At 36.5% G+C, this 27,202-nt stretch overlaps 1 protein-coding gene and 1 long non-coding RNA gene across 2 annotated transcripts in view; one reads left to right on the top strand and one right to left on the bottom strand.

Moving 5' to 3' along the window:
• LOC111504605 (uncharacterized) overlaps positions 1–27,202 on the bottom strand; it is a 346,996-nt gene that overhangs the window by 300,370 nt on the left and 19,424 nt on the right. The window lies entirely within an intron of this gene.
• On the top strand, positions 11,989–13,321 carry LOC141485210 (uncharacterized). The gene is made up of 2 exons (XR_012467094.1): positions 11,989–12,566; positions 12,849–13,321. It is a non-coding gene; the product is annotated as an uncharacterized lncRNA (long non-coding RNA).

Here is a 27,202-nt window from a genome sequence, read left to right as displayed (position 1 = left end):
TTTAGTTTTTGCAAATGGTATGATATAGTTTTTAGTTTGTCTTGTATTAAAAGAGTGATATTCACTAACACGGATGAATTTATTTCTGTTTTTAAAAACATACAGGCATATTTCATAAACATACAAAGACACAACAGTTAAAATTTTATATTTTTTAAAATATCCGCGGCAAGATGCCTTTTTGGGAAACCAATTATACAGCTCAGTTCTCTTTTTGCGATTTTAATATTTCCGGAGTGGAAGTAGAATTTCCCTATATACAAATACCATATCGCAGCCTTGAGTCGACCTGAGCAAAGTAAAAATTTATCTTCTGACCTACATTCAACATCGATTTCAGATTCTAAAACAAATTTGTTATGAAGTTCAACTTAGAGACAATTCCAGAGCAATGGAGTTTCCAATCGAGATGCTTATCAACCTTAATATTTTTTTGGATAGGCAATATTGCGAAATTAATTTTTATATAGCTGAAAATTGTTTTATATAAACATATATTTTTAAAATAATAGATAAGGCAAAATTGTAAAATTAATTTAGGTTGGTATACCTGTATGGGTGGCACGCCTGGATGGTTTACCTGTATGGGATACCTATATAGCATAAATAGGGTTAGCTTCGCATTAGTTTCTAGTTTTAATCTTCCTCTTTGAAGATGATCACTTGGTGATCGAAACACGTGTCGAAGTGTTAAAAATAACGATTTGGTGTTGGGAAAAACTCCAGTAATATTCATTATTTTTTTGTGTCATCTGAGCATTTTCAAGATAAAACCTTCTTTTTATTTGTTATGAAAACATATAATATTAGTTTTGGTTGGATTAAGAAGTAGTAAGTTTTGAGAAAACCAGTCATTCATTGTAGAAACTACCCTATTACATTTGTTTTCCAAGTCGATTGCTAGTCTGATATAATTGCAGATGTGTCATCGGCATATTGTGTAATGAGAGCGTCAGGTGTTAATGAACCTATTTCGTTCACATACAGAGAGAACACAGGACCCAAAATAGAACCTAGTGGAACTCCAATATCAACTGAAACTTGATGTGATTTTACTGTTTTCATTATTTCCCCCTCACAAAAATTCAGACTGACAAACTGTTTTCGATTAGTCAGAAATAATGAGAGCCAGTCCAATGCTGTCAAATGCCCTGCTGAGATCACAAAATACTGCCATAGGACATTCTCCCGCATCAAGAAACGAGACCAACTTTTCATAAAATGTCTTTAAAGCCGTAACCGTTGAAAATCCACTTCGGAATCCATGCTGATTTGGAGAAATTATCATATGCTTTCGAAGAAATTAATCGAGACGAATCAGAAAACAGTATTCAAAAATTTTACCCATACTAGGGAGAATGGTGACTGGTTTATAGTTTTTCATAAGTGTTAGATCTTCCTTTTTAAATAACGGAACTACCTTTCCCACCTTAAGACGATGTGGAAAGCAGCCTGACTTATAGGGTTATAGGTTGTAAAATAGAAATTAAAACTTTCTTCATGATGAAAGGTTGAATATCATGAAAACCTAATGATTTGTTATTTTTTAATTTATTATTGATAAGCATCAGAAGCTCGTATTCGGTAAAAGCCGATAACAACAAAGTATCCGTATTGTTAATTATTCAGCTATTCAACTCATCGTTAACCTTTAGAATTTATGATAAAATCTCTCTAGTGTCTACAAAAAAAGTGCAGAATAAATTAGCCATGTTGTCAGGTTGATTTGAAAAAATATTGTTATTGTCCTTAATTTCTATATTGTTGGTTTTCGATCTCTTTTTATTGGACAATTCATTTATTAAACTTTACGCAGATAGACTAGAGTTCTCTGATGAAGAAATTTTTTCTTGATAAAATTTTCATTCTGTATCTTCTATCAACTTGAAGTGTGTTTTTTTTTGCATCAGTATATATATTCTGAAGATCTGGGTAAGTGCTTTTCATTCTAAAGAGATTTTTCAAGTTATCAGAAGATACTTTTACTCCATGATTTACCCACCTTTTACCCAAAACGGTGCTTATTAATGTCACGTTTTCTTATAGGAAAATAGGTATTGAAATGATATAAAAATATATCATAGAAATAATTAAATGCTTCGTCCAAATTGAAAATGTTATAAATATTATTCTAGTTTTTCTGACACAGAGCATTTCCGAAATTTTGTATTGAATTATTATCAAATGATCGTTTAAAATACTCCAATCTATGGTTATTGTCTCCCATTGACATATTCAATTCAATATCTGCGTCAAGGCCATCAAATGTGATCTAGCAGGAGAACTATCAAGTTATTTCAAAATGTATTCCCTAGGATTCAATGTCACTGTGTCCCCATAATAACACATTTCTGTTCACTGCTTATCTCATTTCGCCTGAAAAAATATGGTTTCGAAGCTCCCCCGTATTTTTGCGTGAATATTTGAATACCTTTGAAAATAAACGATCCTGTTTTATGCCCCACCTATATTTTCAAATGTAATGGCTGCAATGGGCTATCTACTTAGGAAATCTCCAATAATATTTTGGTATCGACATATTGAATGTCAAAATCGAAACCATTAACAGATATATCTTTTTTGGACCAATATTGGTCCAAATATTGGTAAATATCTCTTACACCAAATATTATGAGGGTTGTTTTCTTATGCAGAGCTCATCAAAACATTTCAAATGAGTCACTCTGAACCATTTGCATAGATATAAGAAATAACTGCGCCTAAACCATAATCGGAACTATTAACAGTTGAATTCACTTCCAATTCTGGATCAAAATGCGCTACAACCTGTTCTATTCCTAGAGGTAATAATCAAAATCTGTTCATGAAAACTATTTAACTTACACTGGTCAATTTCCATAAATCTATCGTTGTATCAAATCTGAAGTTAGATCCAATGAAATCAATGAATTATTTTCAAATAAAAGCATATGTGAAACTGAAACTAATGCAAGAGGTGGTGATGGGCTGAATATGCAATTAATGAAACTGTGGTGTTCGTACGAATTTCTGTCTCAAAGAGGATACATTTCTATCTTCGTTGCCAAAAAGGTAACCCGGTAGACTTGAAAGACCTACTCGGACATATTAACAATAATTTCTGTAGTTGGTATTCACTATTGGTTGGTATTTATTAGTTGGTTTCAATAAATCATAAATTACCCATATCTAGAATACACTATATTGAAAGTGCTATTGAATTATTTGGTAGTTATTTACATAATTGAAGGCAAGAGTCTATGTTTGCGAAGAAATGTCTGAATATTTGACTATATTTGACTTTCGAATCGGGTGTATCTCAAGGCTCCATTTCAGGTCCTCTACTGTTCAGTATTTATACATCCAATTTGGTGAGTGATGTCGTCACTCCGATAATATCCAAATACATTACTATTTTCCAAAAATCTGTGAATGCTTGTGACCTGATCAATAATGAACTAGATTTATATGTGAAAACTGTAATCATTCACTGCCTAATTCAGACGTATCCCACTTCATGATATCAAGTTCAAAATGTGCAAAGGATTACATTGAGAGGGTTATATTTTTTGAGTGACTAATTTCTGGGAAATAAAGTTTTTGACTTTCTACTACTCCATCTTGATACAAAAAAATGTGGGAATCTTCCAAAGAAAGGAAGATAGCAATCAATTTCAGCTGTAAAAAAACACTCAGTTTTTATACCAAACATTCGTTATGGAATTGAATCAGATATCATTAACAGGATTCATACGCAATATACTAAATGAAAAGTAAAATTTCCACTCACATGGAGCACTGTCATCCTCACTGAGAGACAGCGATGTTTCGCGGTAAGACACTTGCCTTAGGGTTCTTCAGTACCAATCTCGGTAATATATAAAAAAATTACACAACTTATTCACAAATTACGTTTTTTATGTCGCCGAATAAGTTTGATCTACTTATGTCATCGATGACATCGCAATGACATTCATTCACTCTTTTAAATAAATCCCAGGATGCCTTGGGTAATGAATTGAACATTGACTCGATGAACTCTAAACTCACGCGATTTGATAATAACGTTAAAAAAGCAAATTCATCTGTCAAACTAATGTACGGAAATAGATACTATATACGTATCCCTTGAACAAACAATGACTCTGTGTGACACTCTTCTCCTTTCAATTACGTGCAAACTCTAGACAGTTCGAAAGTCTTGCTCACTCTTGATATTTCGTATTGAACGAAGGCAGATAATAACATATTCTTCAAATTATGTTGGTTGACTCAATATGTAAAACAAGAGACTACTGTATGCTGATATACTCTTCAATAGAAATATTCCTAGCAAAAAATTTCCATATCTTCACAGGTATGAAGTACAGATATTTATAATATCAGAATTGGGTCTGAAATTGTTTCGTCGCCACCTAGTAGATTCAATAAAAAATTCTTCAGAAATTTTTAAGCTACCAAATTTATTGAAATATAATCAAATGTGGAACCCTACCAAAATTTTAATGAAAATACTCCTTCAAACGAACCATCAAGAAGTCCCCAAATGTACGAGTTAATGTGAATTTGTATAATCATATTGCTCATTTCTAACCCTATCCATTTATGTGTGAAATCCGTTAGTCATTGATTTTCATCAAGTATCGGTCAATTTCATCATATTGTATAACAAGAAAATGATAAAACAGCTGCCTTTCAGTTTCGTCTTCATTTGCCTTTTGCGTTTTGGAGCCCAATACATCAGCATTATCACTCTATTGGGACACCCGATATAACTGAAGAGTGATTCTAGAATTAACACGACCACACCCCATGATTAAAACTCACGTCTCATAATTTTTTCGAATCTCTGGTCCTTCCGAACCTAATCCTTAAATATGGCAGCAGTGTTACGAGCCGAGTTTGTTCAGGACTTCTAATATATGATAGTAGGGATTTAGCAGCTGTCAGAGACATGGACGTGGAGAAGATGAAATGACGAAGTCGCGTTGGGACATCGTCCGGTCAGCGCCACGGAAAGAATAATAATTTCTTTGGGAGACGGGAAATTGTCGTCCAACACTTCTGGCACTCATCTTGATGATCGATCGAAAGTACCTTGCGTTAGTCGTTTGTTTGTTTTACGTCGGGACCCTTTCCTTTTCTTATTGGAGATTGGAATTGTCTTCTTATACTGAAGGTCTCTCTGAGAGTAGTTGGTCACGCGAAATTGCACCTGATTTAATAATTATAATGGCGTTCATTGCCGAAATGAATTTCATCTAGAAAAAGAAGTTAACCTTGATTATATATATACCGTGTGAGACAGACTTATGGTACACCCACTTTTTCTCCTTTATTTCTCTAGCGATATTTCTGAAACTTGGAACATTGAATATGCTTACTAGACGGCACTTTTTGAAATATTTATAAAACAAATTCAACTTCCGGCTTTTCCGGAAATGACAACAACTTTTGATTTTCGAATGGGACATCCTAAATATCATCACAAGAACGGTTAGGGAAGATCATGAGGAATCCAACGATACCAGGTTTGATGGTGTTATCTCTAATGACTACGGAGACATCGCCATTTATTTAATACATAAGCTTAATGAGTGGGAAAGAGAGAGTTGGACGGACCCTCCACAAAAAGTTTCTCTGTCCTTCATGTAGTTATTGTTCACTGTGGTCCTGGCGTTGAATTTGATCAGTATTACGCATTGGTCAAAGATGAAACGTACTGCCGTGTCACTAAATATTTTGGCGATATATTGAATTCATTGTAGCCTCTGGAGACACCCTACATTTTATTCTATGAAAGAGAGGACATCGGCAGATCAAAATTTTCAGATGATATAGTGCTGCAGGTTTTTCCGGGATTTCCTGTAGCTGAAAAAACAAATGCGCCACTAGAATCAATAAAGTCACCCCGGAACGCCAAATAAATTCAATTAATTTCATAATTTGTATTACTTTATATTTAAATACATTGAATTCTATATAGAAGACTTCCTCATGCCTTTTTAAAATTATATCCAGATAAATAAAAATCTGGAAAAGATTATATTTAATGAATTTCATTAGTTCCGACTTCCATTGTCTTATATTTTATAAACTGACTTGAGATCCCTCATAGAACAAATACAGATCAAAAATAAAAAAGAATATAATATAAAGAATATAACAATTATATTAAGCAAAAAATCTCTGGAATAAAATTACAGTGTATTAAAATACAAGTAAGAAAAATAGAACAATCAAACAAAAAATAAAAAAACCAAAAAAATTGAGAGATTCCATGCCAAGTTACTTGACGAAGTTTTGATTGTTAGTATCCACAATCGTCTTCGGGTGATGACTGTCACCACCCAACCACAAAAAATGTTTAAATAATTTTCCAAAAAAAAATTGCTTCGTATAGAGTCTTTTCATCAGTGTAGGTACTTAATGAGATCACGTTATTGAAGTTTCAAAAATTTCAATATTTTGTTTATCATAATTTTTTATGACAACCGCATATTATAATGTCAGGACAGACAATTACGCTTTTTGCTTCGATAAGTTTGTTGGGGGTTTGAATGGACACCAATATGTCTTGACATAATCATGTCGCTGCAAATGCAAAGACTTTCTCAAAAGCTTGGAACACTGTTCCGAACCAGAAAACTGTAGACACCTCAGCAACTTTTGATGCTTCATAAAGCTCAGATCAGACCTTCTTTGGAGTATTGTTCTCCAGTATCGGAGGTTAAGTGGAAGAGCAATTGAATGATGACTTGTCATCATGTAAATTGAACTTCGCCTTTTATCTTCATATAATGAATGAACTGAAAATGATTAATTTGCTTTTAATGTATTAGAAGATAATAAAAACGATATAATTTTTTTTTCGCCGTAGTGTGCGCTGGTCAAGCCCTATCCCTCGAAGCCCCGATACATTCGGGAGGACGCGCCAGCATTATCAACCAATGACCACTCCCCTCACCGTGGGGTAAGTGATCATTGGGTCCGAGAATCATGTGCCCAGAGCAAGCGCAGTGAGCCAAGAATGACAGCCTTCTGCATCTGTGCGGCTAAGATTTCTGCCTTTGTGCGGCAAGCCGGTATGATTTTAAGATTCGAGAGTAGAGAGGACGTCCTTCCACCAAGGACTCCAATAATCAGAACAATCATCTTTACAGAGTGATCTGGATAGAGTCTGCGGAGTTCGAAGAGAAAATCTCGATATTTTATCCGTTTTTCCTCCTCTTTTCTGACGATATTCGTCTCGACAGGAGCTGAAAACTTTACGACAAATATCGTATATTATTATTATTATTAGAGCCATCGGCCTGATTGGAGACGCGAACATCACGTGCAATTTTGATAGCCTGGAACATCGAAGAAGAGTTGGAGATTTGCCTCTCTTCCATAGATACTCTTACAGGAAGTGTTCAAGTGACTTGTCACATATCATGAATACGCGACGAACTGTGGCTGCTTATCATTTTGAGGTTTAACTCAGTACACCTCGAACTTCACTGTTTAAGAACTTCTTCATTTGGAGAACTACGTGAATGTAGAATAAGTTTTCTGAGAACGTTTTTCCAAATGGATTCAATCTCTATCGATTCAAATCCAATGTGAATCGCTACTTTCGCACAGGCACCGCTCTTAGAGCGCCTTATGTATTTTTTGTAGTGCTTGTGTTTGTGTTTGAAAATTCGTATTATTATAATTTTTTTCATATTCATTATCGATTTCCCGTTTTTGTATTGAATGAATAAATTCGGTAATATGAACAGAAACTGTTCAGCGCCAATTTTTTATAAACAAATAGCCTATTTGAGTATTGGAAAAATTGTTGTCTTCATAATTTAATGATTTTCAGAAAAAAATCCTAACAATAATCTTCACTTGTTCATAATTGTTAATCGTGTACGGTATTCCCCACCAGTCTATGAGCCACCAGTCTATGCGTGGAGCTGAGCAGCTCCACTCACGCATTCATGGTCTCTCCTTCATCAAATAAATTCTTTTTTGGTCCAAAAGAATTTATTTGAATTTAGAATTCGGTGTTTACCGAATTCTAAAATTCTTCAAGTTAGACCAAGTGTTTTCGAGACGATTGAAGTCGAACTTTATGCTTAGGCTGTTATTGGGGTACTGTTATTGGTCGGATGACATCCTTAAACATGTTGAAATTGTTTGCGTTGGTAATGTGGAAATCGATACGTGTATTTCCCAAACATGTCTCATATCTCTTTGGAGTGATGGAATTGCTGTGGTCGGGTTTCTCCGCATAGTTAATAGACATAACGGTTCTGTCTTTGATGACCAACCTGTCCTCTACTGCTTCTCGGTCTATCACGAATTGGTCTAGAGTTACCGATTTCATATGCGAGACACATAACTTTGCCATTGATGGAGCAAGACAGTACATGGAATATGGAATCCCAATACACTTAGAGATTTTTATAAATACTCGTCAGGAACCGAATGAAAGTGAAATAATACTTTTCTCTTTCTCATCTGAATTACGTTCTCGAGTGATTTGCTGTTTGCGTTTCGTCTACAACATAAACTGCGAACATACAACATAAACTGCGAAGAGACGACAATCCAGCATTGAAAATTAATTTCTATTTAGGAGTCCATTATTACCGGATCATCCGTGATTACAAAAGGGTGGGGCTCAGTTTTAGTGCCCTCGCCGAATTCATTAATTTTCAACGGAGCTGTGTGAAATGATTCAGACTCATAGGCGTGTAATTTCTCTATTTTCTAGTATTCCTCGCTCCTTTGTCTCTGCGAGCGATTCGGTTCAAGGAAGATCACACGATTTCTGGTTATTTATCAGCAAATGGTCGAGTTGAGGCTATTTTCTGTAAAGCAGTGAAATGAGGTAGCTATCCACCCAGACTGGATATTTTCAGTATATATGTGATGAGTCTATGCCGTACTCTCTGCATATGATGATCCAAATGATAGTGACCTATAAGAAGGCATGTTAGACATCGTAGTTCATCCCCACTGTAGTATATTTACAAAATCTAACCTCCGCTACATAAACTGTGCAACAACAGGCTGTTTTTTTCAAATTGAGAAACAGCTTTTTGGCTTTCTACTTGTCCGGTAGAAAGTTGAGAAGATTTTTTCCCAAAAAACTAATATTTCGTTTTCGAATGGAAACAATTGTTTCGACAACCTGTGGTAGAGAAGTCCATTACATGTCGAAATAGAGTGCAGTAAATTTGCGAAGCATAAAAACTCAAAGTCCTCTCCACAATTATCATCCTCAGATGTTAGAACGGTAAAACCATCAATCAGTACATTAACTGATGATGAACCTATATAGGTTCGAAAAAGTGATTGATTACTTTTCTAACATCTGAGGGTGATAGTAAATTGTGGAGACGACTTTGAGTTTTTATGATTCGCAAAATGTTTCGATATATTCATGGACTTATAAATATAAACCATTGTTCTCGATTACTCTGAACCCAATTCGATAATGATTCCAAAGTGCAAGCTGCGAAGTTTCTAATAATATTATGAACCGGCTTTCAACGGAACAAGTTCTGCTGACAATTTACTTTATTATATCCACATCGAGGTCTGTGGTGAATTAAACCATGGCTGTTATCTCTAAGTAGAGCCAACATTTGCCAGCCGTATTTTCAGTAATTATTTAATGGACATTTTGCCAAGAAGAGGTCGAAGAGACCGGGCTTTGCAATTTGATTTATGCCCTTTTGTATATTTTCAGATAGTGGGCTGTTACAACGGGATGCGCACCCTCTCATATATAGGCCCTATTACGTCCAGGGTTGGATTAGAACTATTGTCATGTTAGCAGTATTGTTCCTACGGTCGATTCGGAATGTCAATGCAATGACGACTTGGAGAATCAGCAATAATTGTTGAATACAGTGAGCAATTAGTTGAGCAAACTGAAGTAGTGTCATCGGCAAATGATAAATATTTCGTAAGTAAAACAACACTACATACATTTTTAATAAAAATTATGAACAGTAAAAACAACTGAACAATACTATTGTACAAACCTAATCAAATCCAACTGAACTGATTTTGAATGGAATCCAAAACTGTTTGAAACAAACTAAAACTGAACGGATTACGGTAAAATATTCACGTATAGTTTTCTCACAGATATACCGAATTGAGATAGGTACGAAAAGTGCATATACAGCAGGATACAAATACTAACTTCTCTATGGCAAGTACAACTAGATAGACCAGTATTCAAAATATTCAGTTTGGTATTTATGTTTATGGGCGGCACTATCTGGTGTTGAATGATGAATTCATTGTGTTTGGGCTCTAGTTCACAACTAGTTGGCTTGCAGTGAAAGACAGAGAACAAATCTCGTTGACGGTCGGTGTCGAAACTATACTTTACAACTTACCGCTTTGGGGAACTTCGTTTATCTTTGATCTTCAAATATTGAGTTCTCTGTCGATCGCAGAGATGAAGTCTTCGTAAGAGGAGATGACATCTCACTTAATTAAACTTATCCGTCAAGGTCAAGTAAAGTCCAGAAATGCATTTATAATTCAACCTAGCAACACTGATGAGACCTATGGCGGGTCAAAACAGCACTGTCTGGTATTGAGTCATAAATAAATCACTTGTGTTTGGGCTCTAGTTTACAACCAGTTTCAAGTTTATTGGTGGATCCATGCAAATACAATAAATAACAAGAGTACTATATCTTATTATACCTACTTCAGCGTACAGGAACCATCCTGAATAGAAATTTAACATATATTCATATTCACCTGCTTGTTAATATACCGTTGATTTTTTTTGTTCATTCAACTCGCTTGTGATGAATGAATCAATCATTATCATATATGTATGATTGAATTCATTTTGTGGTAATTCATGATCACTTTAATGAAATAAATAAAATCACTTTTGTCTAATTACCACTAGTTAGTTTTATTTATACGACCGGTTTCGGGTTTAATCCCATCATCAAGTATAAAACTGAAATGTGAAGTTTGAAAATTCGGTCACACTGGGAATTTTCAGGTAAGATGTAGGGACAGGTAGTTGAACGACAGGTAGTTGAACTAACCAGGGTGCCAACTTCAAAATTCAACACTGAAGATAATAGGGGTTGTTTTCAATTCAATATCTACCGGAAAAATACGTTCACAGACTGTACAATTCCCTTTGACTCTTTCAGTCCACTCTCACATAAGTTATCCGCGTAAAGGTCGATGGAACACAGAGTTTTCGCAATCTTCTTACCTGAAAAGAATTTCCGAGGTGAACTAAAAATAATTGAGCAAATTGCAGTAAACAATCAGGTACCAATTTCTCTAATAGAAAAGATAATATCAGGTAAAAATCACAAAGCACTTATGAGTAAATTATACCCAAACTGCCGAGAACACAATATAGTTAAGTATAGTAGCATCAACTACTCAGATAAACTTTCACAAAATATTCAAAATCATTTTTAGGAATACAAAATATCAACAGCTATCATAAGTAATGATAATTTGGGCAGAACCCCACACAGCACTAGATATTCATGGAATATTCCCTGTATATCATAAAACGAACGTATATATTCCAAATATTCATAGAATATTCTTGGAATATATACATGCCTTTAGAATATTCATAGAATATGCTTGAATGAATATGGCAGGATTATTCCCGAAAGAATGTGCATAGAATGTCTATAAATGGATTATTCTCCCTTGAATATTCTAAGAATATTGCCGATCGAATATACCATATGGTATATTCTTAGAATATATCCCCACGGTATATTTTGGAATATTCTATACAATGGAATTTTGAATTATCTTATAATAACGTATTCAAATAATTCAATATTATTAAAAACAAAAATATTTGAAGATCTTAATCGAATGCATAACCTAATATATATAACCCTGATAGTGTTAACCAGTTTTTGAACTCAACGCAAAGATTCTGGATGAATTGCTCCAACAGCAACTGTTGGAAACGACAAAAAAGTTTGAATGGGCCAATAAATGAACCAATTGTATCAATAAATTGGTTAATTCTCATCCTATTTGTCTTTTTGTATTTGAAATTATTTAATTACAAAGCGAAAAATCCTGGAAACAGAGAAATGGGGAAGTGAATAATTGGAGTAAACGTTTCTCATTGGTCATTTGAAGTGTAGCGCGCGACAGTCGAATAAGCTCTGTGAAAGCGACTGTCCCTTAATGCATGGTACATTTGCGTTTGCGTTAAATTCGACATTTGATTCAACATGGCGGTTGACGTGGCAGGTTCGCGTGTGTAATGCATGATGTGTTGGTGTTATTATCAAAGTATAATTCTGTCACGTTCAGTGTACCATTTATAATTTGGGGTTGTCCAATTTGCAGTACATCGAATAGTTTGATTTTGGATCTTCAAACAGGAGAGTTGCATCTATTCAGTCTTCAAGAAAAGTAAGTAAAATGCAATAGTATCGATAGTAAAGTCATGGTGATTAACCTACTATACCTCATTTTAGGTTCGAGGAGAGTTGGTGTGTGGGATTTGTTGGTTTGACTAAGTACATGTTTGAAATAGAGTGATTTCAGCTGTGTATCTTCAATAGAGAAAAGTAAGTATCATTTGTTTTCATAATTTTTATCACTCGTTTTCAAGATAGTATCAATTTGCCCAAAAGGAAACAGAGTGGTACCTGGTATAGGCAGGTGCGCCAAGGAATTGAAAACGTAATGATTACTTTTCAACAAGACAATGCAAGTTGCTCTCCAAGTCATAAAATGTTGTAAATGTTCATGAGTAACCTATGCGAAAAATATCTATTTGATTTTTATTCCAGTTTTATTGTGCCACTTTCAAATAGTGATAATGAACGTTAATGTACATTTTGTTCCAGGTATTACTATTGCAACACTGGCTGATGCATTGTTGGACAAATATAAGGAAAACTATTCTGGTGAGCAAAGTTTGAATAACTTTAAGTAAGTGAAATTCATTGAAGAACCCATCATACCACTCATTTTAAAAACTTCATTTGTGGGTTTATTTTTCGAAGTGAGAAACCTAACCTAACCTATTTCTTGATGTAATACACTTTTTCTTTTTCAATGAAATGATATATTTATTATTTTTTAATTAGTGCTGATGAATTCACAGAGTTGTTATTTTAGTATATTTTTTAGTATACATTTGTTTGAGAGTAGGAACATCCTAATTTGAATACATTTCTAATATTTGTAATATGACAGTATTCAGGAATATTTTATTCAGTGAATAAATATTTTGAATTAGATTTTTTATTTTTAATATTGGTTGAAACGTCAAATATTTCAGTGTATATTGTTTTTAAAATATATTTGTTTATGAATATTATGTGTTTTATTACTTGTGTGAATCTTGTATCAAAATGCAATATATACATGCCTAATAGCGGTTACTCGTCACATTCTTGGAATATTCCAAATATTCCTAGAATATTCATAAAATATATTTAAAGAATATTCTATGGTGTTTCTCTATTGTATATTCCTACAATAAACTAAGAATATCCTCAATATTTTATGAATATTCTAAGAATATTATAAGATATTCCAAGAATATTCCCAAGGAATATTCTAGAAATATATCAAAGGTTCGCCAGGAGCACTTCCAGGGAATATTCTCCAGAAGATATATATATCCATGGCATATTCATAGCATAATACAATATCCTTAAATGTATATTCATGAAATATACCTGGAATATCTATTGCTATGTGGGACTCTGCTTACTGCAAAACCCAAAAAGAAATGAAAAAATCAGGTATATATAAAATAGAGTGTGGCGAATGCTCTGCAGTATATACAGGCCAAACCGGTAGAAATTTTGACGTAAGGCTGCGTGAACACGTCTGTTTGGACAAAAAATCTACACTGTACGAATCTCTTCAAGAATCAACACAAGATAAGTAAAGATAACCTCAAAATCCATGGAAATTAACAAATGAATTAAAAACCAGAAATATATACTCCTAAACGAGCAACTCGATTTACGTAGGTCTCCACTCTTGAATTTATAAGTTTGACAACTCCTATGGGTAATCTTCAGTGTTGAATTTTTAAGTTGGTTGGTTGGTAGTTCAACTACGTGTCCTTACATCTTACCTGAAAATTCCCGATATAACCGAGCTTTTAAACTTCTCATTTTAGTTTTATACTTGATGATAGGATCAAACCCGAAACCGGTCGTATAAATAAAATTAACTATGTAATAAGTTGGATTTATTATATTTTTAGTTGAATTTTAAATACCAAAACACATGTGTTTTCGTATGAAAAGGGAACCTTATCATCTTTCAGAAATAACCTTAAGGCCAACAGAACCAAGCCATTTAAAGAAAAAAAGTCGTTAAAATTAACTGCTTGATACTAAGAAATTCGATATTTTGTAACATTCAACGCCATAATTCATTTCATTATCTTTCGTTAAGGGTCGAAAATATGTCATCCAGTCTGTATACCCCATTTAGAATAAAAGTCAGAAAACACTCAAACGTATAATAAATATCGCAATTTATCTTATGAGCTCTAAATTTAACGACAAGATAAAATGAAGCCACCCAAGTGGCTAATCTACATATGTTTTATTCGAGACAGCAAAGAAAATATCCAAAAATGACCCTTGCAGTGACATCTATATATCAGTAGTAGACTCACGACATTAGAAATGTCGGGAACTAGACGTGAATTCTTGAGGACTTATTCGCCGGACCATGAGGTGGCGAAAAGAGTACCAGTCTTAGAAACAATTTCAAACTTTCTGATTGGTTAGAATTTTCTGGGATAACATTACTTACATCCCCTAACATAGTAAAGGTGGTGAGGTTTTTTTGGAAAGATTTAAGTCAGTGGTGCGCGAAGATTTGGTGAATCCAGTTGAATTTCCTACGGTAGCTGGAAATTCTAGAGGAAATTTTGAGTGAATTGAAATATTGAGGTATTTCAAGTCACTGTTTAGAGAAGTGACACTAATTGGGTTTTGGTAGTATTCGCGGGTTTATTCAATTTAGTGATTTAGAGATTTTTCCGAGTTTCTGTTAAGAGTTTTTGGGGAAATAGTGGCTTTCGTTGGAGTTTTCAGGGGAGTCCGTCTACGATAATTTTGGTGAGCGTATTTTAAACAATTCTGATATATAGTGTAGATGTTATTGCATGCTTATGTGGACTATATTTTCGACTTGGCACCTAGAGTATTAATGAACATTTACCATAATAATATAGTTACGAATCGGGTTCCCTTTTCATTTTATTAGATTATTATAGGTCATAGTAATTTCCTACGTTATACAGAGAGGAGCGATTAAGTGGGTCTCTTGATAACTTCTCAGAGTTGTATTTTAGTTGATTTTATAGCATAGCTAGTAGAATTCAGGCAAGGCATATCTATGCCCTGAGTGAACTTACCTCAATTTTCAACGGAATACTCCTGTCAGTTTGTTTTAGTAGTTTACCCATAGTTTGTTCATGGTTATAATTATTTATTTTTTTTTTCTTTTATATAGTGTAAATAACGTTCAGTATTAGTTTTGTTCATTTAATTTTTTTCTATTGTTAATCCGATTATTCTGCCAACTTTACTCATTAATAAAGTTGGTTTGTGAAAACTTTGCTAATATTATTTCATTTCCTCAAACCCCTAAAAGACCACGCATTTAAGCCGTGGCCGAATCCAGTCTCTGAGGATATAATTGGTGGCATAACCAAGCCATTTCTCCACGAAGATTAGAAGGTAGGAAAAAGTCAACTGTTGACCAAGTTGCCACTAATTCTCAATCCGTGTGATCAGGACGGATTTCAAACTTTTTCTGATCTGGTGGCAGCAACTCTCACGCTACCAAACTAAATTAAGAAAATAAATACCTTTGGCTGAACGATCCCATATACAGGGGGGTGAATTTTTCTGGTGCGAGTAAATACTGAGATGATTATTATATATTCATAGTAGTACTTATATAGGGATCGCCAATTCAGACCAGACGGTCATTTATTACAGTGGTGGCAGCGGTGGGATATTATTTTATTTGAAGGGGATTATTTTATTTGAGGGAGTGAAAGAAAAAGATCGGTAGGATTAACTTTATCAGAAAGATATATTATTTTATTTGAATGGTAGATTTTATTTGAGAGGGTGAAAGAAGGAGGTCCAGAAAGAAAAAATAATAATATTTTGCGTTAATTTTTTTTTTGGTTGATAAGATACAGTAGAAGTCAGTTAGGTTTATCAACATAGAAAAGGGAACCCTACAAATAACCCGACTTGTGCCTATACATATATATTTTACTCGAAGTTTGGCAAGGAGTCCAAAAAATATATAGTTTCTAGTTCGATACTCATTCCGATTATCGAAATGAATAATAAAGAAGGTGTATCAGGGGTTACACCCACGCCAACACCTGTTAGAGTGGCAACCCACTATTCGCTAGGTATGATCGCGGCAACTTTAGATGATTTTTCAGGAAAAGAGGTTGTAAGGTATTTTGAGAAATTACAGTTGCGTGCAAGACTGGATAATTGGTCGGAGGACGAAACCCTTCAGTTATTTAAATTCAAGCTTGTTGGTGACGCCTATAATTATTTTAAATCGGATGCGCAGTTGGACACGTTAAATTTTACTGATCTCAAGAATAAATTCATAAAAAAATTTACCCCATTCCAATTACCAGGCGAAAATCAGTGGAATTTAAGTAAATGTTTTCAACGACATGACGAAGATGTGTCGTCATTTTGTACTAGGTTAAGAATTTTAGGGTCTGCCTTACTAAAGGAAGATTTAGCAGGAGCTGACGCTGGCGAGGAAGCTGGGATAAAAAGGAAAAATCGAGAACTTATCCTGAATCAATTCAAGGTGGGGCTGCGAAAGGACCTTATGAAAGAAACTGGCGTTTTATTGTTGAGTGAGAAAAATTTGGATTTGGAGAAGGCTGAGGAGTTAGTTAAGTTACAGGAAACAACCCTTATGATGGTCCAAGGAAGATGTGCGAACTTGAAAATTTCGGCAGTAGATAAGCAGGGCGAGTGCCAGGCTTGTGGTGGAAAGTCTGAACATTGGTCTAGGGAATTGAGGGTCGATACCACGGATAACAATAGAGATGAATATAGAGGCTCCAGAGATTATAGGAACAGAAATAATCCACTTCTAGGAAAGAATTGTTATTCATGCGGAAAACCAGGTCATTTCTCCAGAGACTGTCGCAGAGTTCAACCCGAATACAGTAATGGATGTTATGTGTGCCAACAAGCAGATCATTGGGCAAGGGATTGTCCAAGAAACAATCAGAGTAGGGGTCGATCAGATTTTCGTAGGTCTTATAGGGGAGCTAGGGTTGCAGAATTTCAACCACGTACATGGAAGCCGGTCAGAAACGTAGTTGGATACAATAGAGATAGACAACCAAATGCGGAAGCTGAGAACAGCAGAGAGGCAAAGCAGAATACGGGAGCCATACCTAGACAAGCATCACAGTCGACTTCTTTTTCAGGGCCACGACAGAAAGATGGGGACAATGTCAATTTAAACTTCTGAGGCTGAATTCCCCCTGCCAGGATGGAGGCCATCGACAAACAAGAAGGCAGAATCAAATATATAATACAGGGAAATTGGGAAATTCGGGTGTACAAAATCATAATAAAAGGGAAAGTAAACGGGTTATGGTAATACCGGAGGTAAATTCAGGAGATATACCGGATATACCCCATATTATAAGAGTGAGTGTGAATGGAGTATTGAGTTATTGTTTAGTAGATACAGGAGCAGCGGTAACGCTTATTCAAAAAAAACGAGTGCTGGAGAATGAAGTAGATGTGAGAGGAGCGGATAAATATCAGTTGACCAGTGTCACAGGACATCCTTTGCGGACGTGGGGTACTACGAGTATGACAATAGGACCTGAGGATGGAGATGTTAACACAAGATGTACCGCAATCGTTTGTGAGGATGAAACATTGGGAACGGTTCAAGCCTTATTGGGAAGGGATTTCCTATATGCCAATCGAGCACGTATCTCCTACGAGCAAGTACCATCAGTCGCCATGTGGGGAAAGGTCATCCCATTTCTGCACAAAAAGGACATGGACGGAAATATTGGATGTCCATTACCATCAAGGATAGGACAAATCACCAGGAGAAGAAACGACAAAAATCTAATAGGCAGTGCACAAAACAAAAGTAATGGAAGAAGCATAGACGCAACGCACAGGGAAACCGCATCTTTTCAGCACCGGGGATCAGAGAATAACTGGGCTGGTTGGCTTCAAAAAGTGAAAATCTTCTTCGATAGTTACAGAAGACAAGTCCAGCGGACAGATCGATGGGAGACAAATAGACATCAACAAATATCAGAAAATTTTGAAAGAAGAGGAAATAACAAGCAAGGCGATGCAGAGGAGACTGAAGCGATAACCGAGGTACCTTTGGCGGTACAAGTTATCACAACAGAAGAGGCAGCAGCCGAGACAAGGAAGAATACGACGGACACAGAAGATGACGAAAATAAAACTGAAGGCATCATCAGAATCAACGATGCTGGCAGAATTTTTCCTCAGGAATTAGAAAATGAAATCGTCAGAGTACCAGAGTTATCCAAACTTAGAGAAAGTGTCGGTACTTCCAAGACAGATTCAGGAGCGCGTCCATCGCACGCGAAACAGAGTAAGTCTGATATCAGTCCAGACGAAAATCAGACATCAGATGAGCCAGTATCAGAATCGGACCTGGTAGCAATGGAGGATCTGGTAATTTCCCCAAGGACAGAGGCGTATATACGAGGAAGCCTGAAAGTACCTGTAGAAGGTGATATCCTAGTTTGTGAGCCCTTCGAAATAGGAAATCCTCAAGCACACGTAGCCCGTACTGTTGTAAGGAATGAAAAAGAAATCCCAGTGAAAATCATAAACTTATCGTGGAAAGAGGTTATTCTGAAGAGAGGACAGAAACTTAGTAGAGCTATTGTGGGAGAGGAATCACCTCAAATTAACACCTCTAATAGCAATGTTTGTAAATTGGATTTTTCAAACGATGATTGGATGAGAAATGGATTTGACCTACATCATTTGGATGAAATGAACAAAGAAGAGCTATTTAAGTTAATTCGAAAATACAAGCATCTGTTTCGGGATGAAGATGAAGAGTTGACTAGTACGACAAAGGTAAAGCATAGCTTGACTTTGGTACCAGGCGCACAGCCCATTTGTAAAGCTCCATACCGCATACCTTATCGTCAACGAGAAGTACTCGAAGGGGAAATAAAAAGATTATTGGACTTGAAAGTTATAAGACCATCATGTAGTCCGTGGTCTGCACCCGTAGTACTGGTAACAAAACGCCTGCCTAATGGAGAAGAGAAAGTGAGAATGTGCATCGACTACCGAGGACTCAATAACGTAACCAAGAAGGAATATTATCCCCTTCCTAACATATCGGATTTGATTCAAGGACACAAAGCAGGTACAAACATGCTCTTCTCGGTTATTGATGTAGCCGAAGCCTATCATCAGATAGACATGGACGAGCAGGCGATACCGTTGACAGGATTCAGTACGTTTCAAGGTCACTACGAGTATATGAAAATGCCATTCGGTCTTGTGAATGCGCCTTCGACCTTCCAGAGGTTTATGAACATGACACTCACAGGGTTGACTCCAGAGACATGTATGGTCTATTTGGATGATATCATCATTTTCAATACTGAGGGTGGAAAAGACCACATTGAAAAAATTGAAAGGGTTTTCGAAAGATTGAGCGAGGCTAATGTGAAGCTGAAACCAAAGAAATGTAATTTCATGTCAGAGAAAGTGAAATATTTGGGCCATGTCCTTTCCCAGGAGGGTATATTACCCGACCCGGAGACCATAGAGACAATTGACAACTTTCCACTACCAAAGAATATCAGGGGAGTGAGGTCCTTTTTGGGAATAGTAAATTGGTATCGCCGATTCATACCCAATATTACGGAGATATCTGCACCATTGGTCAATTTGACGAAAAAGAACGTCAAATTTGAAATTACAGAAGAAGTGCTAGAAGCCATAAGGAAACTGAAGAATGTGTTGAAGTCAGATTCGATTTTGATTTTTCCTGACTTCGAGCAACCGTTTATTTTGGCGACCGATGCGTCAGGACTAGGTGTGGGAGCAGTGTTGAGCCAACTACGAGATGGGTATGAAAGACCCATTGCCTATGCGAGCCGTAAGTTGAAGAAGGCAGAATTGAACTACACTACGACAGAAAAGGAGTTACTTGGAGTTATGTATGGAATACAAACTTTCCGTTGTTATGTATACGGGAAGAAATTCTCGGTAATCACCGACCACCGACCGTTGAAATGGTTGCTGACTCTGAAAGACCCGAGTTCGAGGTTGACTAGATGGGCACTTACCTTGGCGGAGTACGATTTTGAAATTATCCATCGACCCGGAAAACTTCACGGAAATGCCGATGCTCTTAGTCGAATGTATAATGAAGAGGAAAACTTCATAGACGTGAAGTACGTGGAATTCGAAGAGTATAGGAAGAAACACAAGATACCACGGTTCCAGAACCTGACGTATCGGAAAGAAGATTTGTTCACTTCACCAGAAAATTGGGCGTTAGCTCACTGCGTGTCGAAGGATCTAGCTATGGGAGCGGGGCTCGCCAAGATTTTCAAGGAGAGATATGGAGGCGTGGAGTCCCTGAAAGGACAAGGAAAAGGTGTAGGGGAAGTAGCGACGTTAGCGCTTCCGGAAAGGAACATTTATTACCTGGTCACGGAGAGTGCCTACTATGAGAAACCCACCTACCACACATTATGGGAGTGTCTTAAAGAACTCCGAGAATGTTGCGAAAGAAACCAGGATAAATTTCTGGCCATACCTAAGCTGGGATGTGGTTTGGACGGACTGGAATGGGAAAAAGTCGTGGAAATGATTGAATTCATTTGGTACGGATCTGACATGGAAATCAGAGTGTACGACGACAGGGGCACTATAGACAAACCTATCTGGATTGTAGAAGAAAATATAGTTATAGAACCAGTTTGGGATCGAGAAACTGTGGAGAGGGCACAAAGTCGTGATAAATTTTGCCAATCCGTGATAGCCCAACTGAAAGATGCAGAGGAAGGAAAACAAGAATTCTATACAGATAAAGACGGAATACTGTATAGAATTGAAGAAGATGGAGAAGAAAAGCTAGTAGTCCCCAAGGAAATGATGAAGAAGGTACTTGAAGATTTTCATAATATGCCTATGGCCGGACATCAGGGGCAACAAAAAACGTTGTGGAGTATCAAGAGGAGATTTTATTGGCCTAATATGCGGGCGGTAATATCAAATTACGTGGCAGCTTGCGAATCTTGTAATAAGCGAAAAACTTCACCACATCATAGAAAGGCACCTCTTCAAAAGTTCACGACGGCTTATGAACCCTGGGAACTGACGTCTATGGACATAGTGGGACCCTTAGTGACATCTTGGGATGGAAATCGCTACCTATTAACGTTCCAAGATTATTTTACGAAGTACGTGGAAGCTATTCCCCTTCCAGACCAAAAGACGGACACAATCGCACGAGCCTTCGTGGAACACATCGTGTACCGACATGGAGCGCCTAGGATGCTCTTAACTGACAAAGGAGCAAACTTTACGTCTGGCCTATTTAAGGCTGTATGTCAAATGTTGGATATCAAGAAGATCCAAACTTCGAGCTACGCACCAACATCGAATGGTCAAATTGAACGGATGCACCGAGTGTTGAAAGATATGCTATCACATTATATAGCAGATAATCAACGCGACTGGGACACATGGATTCCGGTGGTACTGATGGCTTACCGCGGGAACGTTCATATTTCCACCGGATACACCCCGTTCTTCCTTCTGCATGGACGTGAGCAAGTGTTGCCTGTGGAAGACTTCATTCGACCGCAGCGAATCAGATACGACTGTGCAGAAAACTACGCTTCGGAGCTAGCTGCCAGACTGAAAGAAGTGTACTCGCGAGTATTGAAAACATCGGAAAAGGCCAAAGAAGAAAGAGCAAAGCATTACAACAAAAAAACGAGGGAGAGGACGTATGAGCTCGGAGATCAAGTGTATCTCTTGCGAATGCACGTTAAGCCCGGTATATCAAAGAAACTCGTGAAGCCCTGGATAGGGCCATACAAGGTTGTAGAGATAATAGGTCCAGTGACCTATCGAGTGAAGAAGGTTGGTGGAACAGACGAACAGGTAGTACACGTGAATCGGCTGAAGTCATACTCAACCTATACTGTCGAAGGGGATGATTCCGAGGAAAATAATAATAGCGACTATGAAGAGGAGAGGATGAATAGCTCTGGGAGGACGTCTAAGAATGGACGTAAAGAAGAGGAAAACGAGAAAAAAATCACAATTCTCCCCCAGTGGATAGAATTCGAAGGTCACTCGGAAGAAGCAGTGACTGAGGAGGAAGATGTTGATGTAGAGGAAGGTATAGAGGAACCCCAACCCTTAAGGAGATCCGCTCGGATTCGGAGAGAACCAGATCGACTGAACCTGTAAGAGAATGTAACTGAGTGAATGAGAACTGGATGATGGAGAGTGAAATTAATGAGTGAGATGAATGTATGATACGAGTAGATGAACGATTAGGGGTGGGCAGGAAAGAAACTATAATGATGAGAATGCATTTGAGCAAATCAGAGGAGTGCCGTTACTTGAAGAGCCCGGGGTAAACTCTCTTCAAGCTAAGTTATTGATGTGTTCGTCGAACTAGTGTCTATCTTTGACCCGGATTGACATTAGATGACGTATCAAGTGAATTTTGTTTTCACTTCCTTTTAGTTTATTGTATAGTTTATTGTAGTCTCAACTTTTCTTAATGAATGTAATGATTTTTATTTTACCATATTATAAACGATCGATGGTTTAATCTAAATTGGAGCGTCTATACACCCTTCGTCAATCCCTGGCAATGAGATGGAAAAAGGCAGCACGATCTCGATTTTCCTAATGATTGCTATCTTGCTGGTCAGGCATTATTTTGTATCGGTAATCAGGATGATCGCGTACGGTTGTAGGGATGAGAGAGTGAACATTTCGACTGTATCTCTCAGAGACGTTAGTGTCCAGAACGAGAATCCGCGTACTTGAGCGACTTCAGATTGATGCATCACCGTGAGATGCATAGTCAGACTTATTTGGTGGAAAAAGGACTGTCGAGTTATGTAGACAGTTACGGAACGTTGAAACTATACCTGTTGGGATCCTGTTAGTTATTGAACAAATAACCTTGAATTGTTCAATCAGCGCCACATTAATAATATTGGGATCAGTGGATAGTACCTGCACCTGCGAAGGAACAACCTACCATGAAAATGGACGAACCTGGAAGAATATGGCTTTCTTAGTCGACGTGAGGATCCGAGCGAGAGACTAATTGGCGGTTATTATACATTTCGAGTTGCGAAGTACCTACTCTATAGGCGATACCCTGACCTGGTGTGTAATTCAACTGGAGCGTTCCAGAGAAGCCCAACCAGATAAACCGACGACGTCATTGCCAATCATCGCAGAACCCCAGCAGACTGCCCATCATACCACTGGCGGTTACCCTGTTTTGCCCCAGACACACTGGACTGTGAACAAAGACATTAACGAAGCAGCTTGAGTGACTGACCAAAAGACTTTTCAATCAGTGCGGTACAAAGTTGTAGGACGAACTTAGGATCTGTGTAGATTGAATTCAATCTGAGTTCAATCTATTCGAATCGTATCTAGAATAATGTGCCGTTGACCAATAAAGAGTAGCATATCATATGGAAGTTATTGAGATGGAAATTCACCAAGGCGTAAAAGACTACAGTGAATCGTGAGTGAATATGGCCTCTGTTGTGATGTGATAACGCGAACTGTAGTATACAAGGAGATACGTTCACTCCTATTTCAATGACTTTTTTTTTGTAAAATTTGGAATATTTCGTTAGGGAACCCCTAATCATAGCATGCGAGACAACCCCACTGAAAGTCGCGTAACTTGAGGTGATACCTATTCTGTTTTCATATTTGAATTCGACATGAGGTGGCGTTGTTGCATTTGTCAGTAAGCATGAAGCGAGAAAAGTTATGGCAATTAAGCCAAAACTTTTTCAAAAGGGGGAGTATTGTAATAAGTTGGATTTATTATATTTTTAGTTGAATTTTAAATACCAAAACACATGTGTTTTCGTATGAAAAGGGAACCTTATCATCTTTCAGAAATAACCTTAAGGCCAACAGAACCAAGCCATTTAAAGAAAAAAAGTCGTTAAAATTAACTGCTTGATACTAAGAAATTCGATATTTTGTAACATTCAACGCCATAATTCATTTCATTATCTTTCGTTAAGGGTCGAAAATATGTCATCCAGTCTGTATACCCCATTTAGAATAAAAGTCAGAAAACACTCAAACGTATAATAAATATCGCAATTTATCTTATGAGCTCTAAATTTAACGACAAGATAAAATGAAGCCACCCAAGTGGCTAATCTACATATGTTTTATTCGAGACAGCAAAGAAAATATCCAAAAATGACCCTTGCAGTGACATCTATATATCAGTAGTAGACTCACGACATTAGAAATGTCGGGAACTAGACGTGAATTCTTGAGGACTTATTCGCCGGACCATGAGGTGGCGAAAAGAGTACCAGTCTTAGAAACAATTTCAAACTTTCTGATTGGTTAGAATTTTCTGGGATAACATTACTTACATCCCCTAACATAGTAAAGGTGGTGAGGTTTTTTTGGAAAGATTTAAGTCAGTGGTGCGCGAAGATTTGGTGAATCCAGTTGAATTTCCTACGGTAGCTGGAAATTCTAGAGGAAATTTTGAGTGAATTGAAATATTGAGGTATTTCAAGTCACTGTTTAGAGAAGTGACACTAATTGGGTTTTGGTAGTATTCGCGGGTTTATTCAATTTAGTGATTTAGAGATTTTTCCGAGTTTCTGTTAAGAGTTTTTGGGGAAATAGTGGCTTTCGTTGGAGTTTTCAGGGGAGTCCGTCTACGATAATTTTGGTGAGCGTATTTTAAACAATTCTGATATATAGTGTAGATGTTATTGCATGCTTATGTGGACTATATTTTCGACTTGGCACCTAGAGTATTAATGAACATTTACCATAATAATATAGTTACGAATCGGGTTCCCTTTTCATTTTATTAGATTATTATAGGTCATAGTAATTTCCTACGTTATACAGAGAGGAGCGATTAAGTGGGTCTCTTGATAACTTCTCAGAGTTGTATTTTAGTTGATTTTATAGCATAGTTAGTAGAATTCAGGCAAGGCATATCTATGCCCTGAGTGAACTTACCTCAATTTTCAACGGAATACTCCTGTCAGTTTGTTTTAGTAGTTTACCCATAGTTTGTTCATGGTTATAATTATTTATTTTTTTTTCTTTTATATAGTGTAAATAACGTTCAGTATTAGTTTTGTTCATTTAATTTTTTTCTATTGTTAATCCGATTATTCTGCCAACTTTACTCATTAATAAAGTTGGTTTGTGAAAACTTTGCTAATATTATTTCATTTCCTCAAACCCCTAAAAGACCACGCATTTAAGCCGTGGCCGAATCCAGTCTCTGAGGATATAATTGGTGGCATAACCAAGCCATTTCTCCACGAAGATTAGAAGGTAGGAAAAAGTCAACTGTTGACCAAGTTGCCACTAATTCTCAATCCGTGTGATCAGGACGGATTTCAAACTTTTTCTGATCTGGTGGCAGCAACTCTCACGCTACCAAACTAAATTAAGAAAATAAATACCTTTGGCTGAACGATCCCATATACAGGGGGGTGAATTTTTCTGGTGCGAGTAAATACTGAGATGATTATTATATATTCATAGTAGTACTTATATAGGGATCGCCAATTCAGACCAGACGGTCATTCATTACAACTAGTGGTAATTAGACGAAAGTGTTTCAATTCATTTCATTAAAATAATCATTATCATACATTATTGTGAATCAAGAAATCTAGGGGTTTCTGTTCCAAATGCTCCAAATGCTCATTTTCCCTGACAAGTAAATTGTTCAATAATTACTTTATTCCCCTGAAATCATATCTCAAATCCATCCCTGGCCACCAACCACTTCCACTCTAGATGGTGTTAAGATAAGGTCACACGCGTTTCCGGACAAAATGTATTGTGGCCAGAGACCCCAGATTATTAACATTTTTATAACCATGTAATAAAGAGATACTCTTATCAGCCATCTCTCGATTATTAGTATCATTATCGAGTGAAGGTCCGTTAAAATCACTATTTCACAGTTTATGTCAGATTTTATTTTGGGGGAGTTGATTTGTGGAGATACCGGTTTAACTTCCGGCAAATTGTTACCTAATGGGTATACTGTCCAGAAAAGAAAATGGAATTTTTAGTATAATAATAAACCTTTACGAGGATTATTCATCTACAACTTCAATTGGTATCTATAGTTGTGCATTTTTTCAACAACACTTTTTACAGGGTGTTTCAAATTCGATCCTCACCATTGTGATTTCGGAAACTATGAGATATACGAAGATGGTTGAATAATGGCAAAGTTGCACGAATGAAGAAAGAAGAAATATATTAAAAATTTATTACAAATACGATAGAAACAGTGTTAGGGCATCGGAAATGTATTTAAAGAGGACAACCATATCGAATTATGTTCAAGTGATTGGATCAAAATCTCACCAAGTTTGATTTATTTGCAAAGCCAATGAATAAATACGGAGACATGAAACTAAAGAAAATATGATAAAAGAGTGTAACAAAGTCAAATTTAAAAACATCAAAGTTGAAGCCTACTATGATAATTTTTTTTCACCTCCAGTTTCTCGAAAAAGAATGATAACTTATGATACATCATTGAAAATATGAAATATGATTCCATTCAAAACAGAAATAATCCAATATAGCGCCCATAAGAAGAAATAAAGTTGATGATGGTGGCTGGAAGACGAAACGTTGCATAGCAAATCTGAAGACACCGTTATATAGCAGGGAAAAAAAGGAAACGTGGAAGTGTAATTTATTTTCGAATCCTTCTAAAAATAGAGCCAGAAAAAAATAAAAACCATTTTCCGAAATTTCTGTTAATCCTGGATATCTCCGAATATAGGGGAGACTGAGGTAAGATGAGATAGCTAAGACAAAACTCGTTATACAATGAAAATTAAACTCTTTAATAACATTCTTTAACAAAAGAGGTA

This window comes from Leptinotarsa decemlineata, unplaced genomic scaffold, assembly GCF_025532065.1.
Source record: "Leptinotarsa decemlineata unplaced genomic scaffold, Ldec_3_MD MMD2_tig00026314_RagTag_RagTag, whole genome shotgun sequence".
Lineage (NCBI taxonomy): Eukaryota > Metazoa > Arthropoda > Insecta > Coleoptera > Chrysomelidae > Leptinotarsa > Leptinotarsa decemlineata.
The sequence above is the reverse complement of the archived record's forward strand: the minus strand, read 5'-3'. Positions and strand labels throughout refer to the sequence as shown.